Source organism: Coptis chinensis, chromosome 7, assembly GCF_015680905.1.
Source record: "Coptis chinensis isolate HL-2020 chromosome 7, ASM1568090v1, whole genome shotgun sequence".
Taxonomy (NCBI): Eukaryota; Viridiplantae; Streptophyta; class Magnoliopsida; order Ranunculales; family Ranunculaceae; genus Coptis; species Coptis chinensis.
Window position 1 is genome coordinate 81,999,394 of NC_141462.1, and position 6,266 is coordinate 82,005,659.

The 6,266-nt window shown below is 34.8% G+C and overlaps 1 long non-coding RNA gene across 1 annotated transcript; it reads right to left on the bottom strand.

Moving 5' to 3' along the window:
* Window positions 1–1,431: 1,431 nt before the first annotated feature.
* On the bottom strand, window positions 1,432–4,050 carry LOC147489328 (uncharacterized). Its single transcript, XR_015201808.1, has 2 exons — window positions 3,879–4,050; window positions 1,432–1,644 (listed from the first exon to the last, which is right to left on the bottom strand). It is a non-coding gene; the product is annotated as an uncharacterized LOC147489328 (long non-coding RNA).
* Window positions 4,051–6,266: the final 2,216 nt, after the last annotated feature.

A 6,266-nucleotide genomic window follows, 5' to 3' on the forward strand; every position in this document is an offset into this window, starting at 1 on the left:
AACGTGTTGATTGTCTCACTATAAAAATTAGAATGTTGAACGATGAAAAGAAGATTGATAATAGTATTATCTTGGAGAAAATATTTTTATCTAATTCTTTTATTCCTTAAGATTCATTAGAATCATATGCGGGTTTACTTTCATATAGATAGCATGAACATAATATGACTATGTTTAATATGATCCATAATCATAGACTTGAGTAACGTATATTCTTGTCATAAGATCGAGTGCATATTATTGTTGTAGTTTTTTTCAGTGTTTGTCGTATAATGTGTTTTGCATGTAAGTTTGATTAGGTTAAGTAACCATTGAACTGGGGGGGGTGACCCATATATATGACACTGTTTTACTATAGTTTACTTCACAAGATAATTGGAAAGACACCGACTTGCGAAGTATGGTAAGGTCTTGGGCCTATCCAAAAATGCTTCAAAATATGGGGGGGGGGGGGGTACGTCTTGCCAAGGCTATTGTGAATGCATAAATGCATCTAAAATAAGTCTTTTGAGACCTATAACTATTTAGTAGAAGTTCATTGGTTAAACTCATAATAGTGATGCCTATTTTCAGTAGTCATGAGTGATAACAATCTTGCAAATACCACACTATTATTGAATGTCTTCTATGCTAATTTAATTGAGGTTGTGTTTTCTGTGAAATTGGCATTGAGTTGTTGAATAATGTTCATAATGAACTACAAAAAGAGAATTCCATAATTTCTTAACAAGAAATTTAGAAAACTATCGGTGAGTACATCCACCATTCACGATGATAATGTTTACATGTTTCTTAAGGAAGATTCATTAACCTATAAGGATGTTGTCTATTTATAAGAAGTGTCCCTTTTTTAAGGATACAACTTCTCTAAATTAGACTCTTGATTTACACAATTATTAAGAGGAGGTAATTAATCTACCTCTTAGGGGATCTAAAGGTTGAATTTGGATCTTCAAGAGAAAACTAAAACGTGATAGCTGTATTGCAAAATACGAGGCTAATATAGATAGCCAATGGGTTTCACTCAGAGAACAAATTTATACTATTTTGGATCCTTGCTCATGTAACTAGAATTTCTTCTTCAGAATTATAAAGGCTCTAGTTGAGTAGTTATGATCCATAATTTTATTCATCAAATGGTTTTTTCAAAACTTTTCAATTCCTAATACGACAATCTTGATGAAGAAAATTATATGGATCAACTTGGGGAACTACAATACCAAGTAGTACCAAGTGATGAGCTTAAGGTATATGTCACAGCCCGATTTTCTAAACAATTAAAATAATGAATATTTGAAATATAAATATCTCAAACATCACTATATTCAATTGTCTAAAAACCCAGGCTATGACGGGGGGATACAACACATGTCAAAACCTAAAACCCACATCACAACAGGATCAACTTAACCACAAATAAACTCCAAATTCCTCAACTATCACTTTATTAAAAACTTTCTTCTATCCCAATACAAACATAAACAGACTTTAAGAATAACAATTTCCAACATCGTATTCTCATGTCATATAAAAATGTAACCTACGTTATTACATCCTTCCAAAAGATCAGACCTAATAAACTAAACTCCTAGACTGCTCCAGGCGAGAATCCCAATCACACGCCGCGGTTCCACTGCCTTCCACCTATGTTCCCAAAAACACACCCACGTTGCCAAAACAAAGCAAACATGGGTCAGCAAATTGAATTTGCTGGTATGAGTAGACTAAACACATATAAACATTTCAAACTTTACTTATCCAACTAACACTTTAACTCTATCATAACCTAATCATTCTCAGCTTGGAAGACAGGTAGTTCCGTCATCTCAAACGGCATAGTTTCTTCCCAAGCAAAACTTCCATTTTATTAACTTCCATCTTATTAACTCATTCTAATAACTCGTTTTAATATCTAAATAAATGAATTACACTTACCGATATCCGCCGCTGTATAAGGGTAGGACCGCGTCCATACACAAAATATTATTAAGTCCTACCCTCCTGCAAAAGAAAGTTAGAACTTCTATCATTTGTCGATATCCTATAGGTATTCAAAAGTAAACCCAAACACACTCGCACAATCAAAGAAATTTCTCTTATTAATTAATCAATTACTTTTCTTATACACCCACCCTTTAGTACCTACTCCACGATTTGCACTCCACACATTTGCCAAATCACACATTCCTGTGTGCCTCTCTCCCACCGAATACCACAATATCATAGCCATCTCTGGGCTTTCATACACATATTTCACAGCCTCTTTGGGCACAAAACTCAGGTCATTCATGGCACATTCAATGAATACCTTAGGTCATTCCCGCCACATTCAAGGAACACCTATCAAATCACTAACGGGCCATTCATGGCACATTCAATGAATGCCCTGGGTCATTCCTGCCACATTCAAGGAATACCCAATCCTACATTCCCGTACACTCAAGGAATACAACTAACCCAAGGCGAATACCTTAGTTCCTCTTTAGGGCAGTCAACTACAATCTGGTCATTCATGGCACATTCAATGAATACCCTTATATAACACTAACGGGCCATTTATGGCACATTCAATAAATGCCCACCTAACATATGACTTCATCAGTCATAAACCAAATTCCAAAACTTGAGGCGTGGAGAGTTCTAAAAGGGTGCGGTAAGTTTTGTTTACGCATTATTATACTTTATTTCATAAATTATTTCAGAGAACGTAGAAATATCTTGATTCAATTATTTTTTATTTACGCGTTATTAATTTCATGAATGTATAAGTGTCATAACGTTGTGTATCGTAAAAGACTGAAAAATACAAAACAGTAAATACACGTACACAAGTATATTTATAAAGGTCTTAGCCAAAAATCAAACACGTTAATAGTCCTAGACTTATCCTATTAGACCGAATCATAATTTTAGGAAAAAAAGTCAAATTTTCGGGTCAACTGGTCAAAGTCAACCCTGGTCAAAGTCAAATTCCACTCTGGTCAACAGTCAACTCTGGTCAACAGTCAAAGTCAGCCATCCCCAAACTCTTCTAACCCAAGGGCCCAAAGTCTAAGGCCCATAGTCTACACTAAAGCCCAAAAATAAAATCCAAAAGTTTAAAACATATGAGCCCACACGATTTGGCCCAAGCCCAAATCGTGTTGCACTGTTCATCTCCTTCCTCAAACAAAACTTCCACCACCACAACGGCCACCACCGGCCATCCATAAGTAAAACAAACCCAGCGGTTTGGTTCAGGGAGAAAAACCCTAGCTACCTATGTCAACAATTCACCATTTCATCATACTGAGAAAATTCGAACGACGCCATTAAAGCTTTATTCAAGCTTCAATCACAGCACTCTCAGGTCCTCCAACACCAATAACCAATTCAAAATCCACCACGACCCCCATCATCAATCAAAATTCAACAAAACAATAATCTACACAACACCAAACTCTAGACGCCATTACTGCTCTGCAAAAGCTCCATCTCACGACACCAACTACCATCAACCACCGTCAATACAATCATTTAGACGCATCGATACTTATCTAGTTCCACCAGAACATTTACAGCAAACATAAACAATCACATTCACACAAAACAAAATAGTCGAGTTGGTTCTTTTTGGCTTTTGGCGAAAATGCGAAAGCGCGTAGCCAATAAATAAGCCGACCATTGTTTTTACAGCAGCCATCATCGATTTAATACCCTCGTTTAAGTTTTCCTGAACAGACGATTATTCAAGGTTGCATACGTAGTTAACACTACACAGTATACAGTATGATCAGACTCATAGAACAGTATATGAACAGTAAAATCATATTGATTCTATCCTCATGCCATCTACAGTAAACAACGAGAACTTTATCAAACATAATATATCTACTCACCTGACGTAACAGCTCGACGAATCCCTCTTCGTCCGAACCGTCGCGCTCCACCTCTCCAGCAAACCAGCTTCTCTCTCTGCCTCCATTTTCATTATTTTTCTTATTATTAAAACCCTATTCTCTAGAACAATGTGTTTATATACTTGGGTCCGAAACCCAAGCCTAACACAGACTCGAGCCCAAAACCAGGCCCACGTATCCCGAGTCCAATCCGACGAATTTTGAAAATAAATAATTTAATTAATTAATAAATATAAAAATACGTAAAAAAAACACGGTGTGTTATAGTATATATACAATATAATTAAATCTTTGAATGAGTTAATATATTGGCCTATAAATGGCATAAGAAATTCGACAGTATATTGGTGTCTTGTGGATATCAAAATAATGATATTGATAAAGATGTGTACTTTCTTTAAAGTAAAGTAAGAAATATATGTGTTAATCTCTCTTTGTTTAGATGATTTAGTATCATGAGTATTAGCATTGAGAATGTTTATGAGACAGATAAATTCCTATTGAGATACATATAGATTGTCATTAGAGATATGATATTTAATTATGTTGTTGATCTCATTTCTGTAATTGCTATATTCAGTTGTCAAGATGTTGTCATTTGAATATGGTTGTAGCTCATAGCGTACCTTAAACCAGACTGACCAGATGGTATATGGGAATTTTGGGCATTACATAATTGAATGATATTAGTGAATATAAGAATTACAATTCATGTTTGTCTCATTATGTTGTTATAGAACTTTGTAGAAATATTTTTCATTAAAAAGTATGAGTATTATGATAGTAAGTCTGTGTCAACATCTTTTGTGGCAAATATTCATATTATGAAAAATAATCCACTTGTGTTTTCTCATACTAAATATGTCAATATTATTGGTAGCCTATTGTAATTGATGGATTATATGAGACTTATCACTACCTACATTAATGATATACTGAGCTGATAAGGAACATTGTCCTTATAAGGAATATTGGATGTATATTGTCAGATTATCCAAGTACTATAGCGGAGCCATTGATTATGGACTTATATTTAGTACATTTTCATCATTGTTGGAAGGGTAATGTGTTATAAATTAGATCCAGTAATGTTTATATGTTTACCTACCCTTAGTGGAAATTGAGAATCTTTGATATCATCCAAGCTAATCGCCTTAGAAAAGGCATGCGATGATGTTGAATGGGTTAGCAACCTCTTGGCAAATTTTTCCATTGGCTCTAAATAGCCTCCTAATGTGTATACATTTTGCAACTGTCTCATTATTGCAATAACTAAGACATAAAAAAATATATGCAATAGGAAAAATATTCATATAAGTTTGAGATATAACTTAATAAAGTAGTTGTTAGAGATTATGTTAGGTCAGACTTAGTTTGGCTACATGTTTGACTGCGCCACTTATTTGGAGGCAAGTGGTTATACGTCGAGGGGGATGGGACTTATGCCCATATATAGGGCGACACTGACGGTAACCCTACCTATGTGATTGGAGATCCCATGAAATAGGTTCAAAAGAAAAAGCAAGTCACTTTGTCGTCCTGCAGTACTATCATCTTATTTATTTATGAGACGTCCCACCCTATGACGAGATGGTACTATAATATACAATGTATAATTAGAATTGCAATTACTAAGGATGAGTTCTTTAACTCTTATTGGATTCCATAGCCCATATTTTAATGAGGTGGTGTATTTAAACTGCAATGTACACCTGATGAAAATTCACCCATATGAATGTAGTATTGGGTTGGTTCTTATGGATATTTGGGCAAATATTCTAGAGCATTCATGTAGCACATGTAGCGTAAGGCCAAAAAGCGCAACACCGTAGAACAAACAATACAATGAAATAGCAGTGTGGGTGCATGTCTTCTATCTCACTACAAAGGAATGTTGATTCAAAGACTTTATTCTACCACTTTCACATGAGATATGATTTGTTGTCTTATGACTGGTTCAAGCCCGTAAAGCATCAGTATTTTATGCACTGTAATTTCGATTCTCTCTGGCACTTCGTTAACCGTTTTGTCATATCCTATTCCAAAATAGCGGGGACTATAAATATTTTGAAATAGTGGAGGATTGTTAGTATTCTTCTTTTGATATTTCAAATTACTTATGTGAGTTTGGTTGAGAAGATGAACAAATGTATTCTTTCTCTTATTGTATTTTGTGTGATAGTTCCACAGTGGTTGGTAAACTCTTGGAAACCAGTTTTGCAGTCTATATTATTATTTAGTCCCACATTAGTTAGTTAACTTTTTGTGAGTGATTTGAACTTCTATATAAAGGTTTTTAGTCATCAACCAAAGATATTCAATTACAAAGACCTAAACCCATCTCTTTCATTCAAGTATTAACCGCCA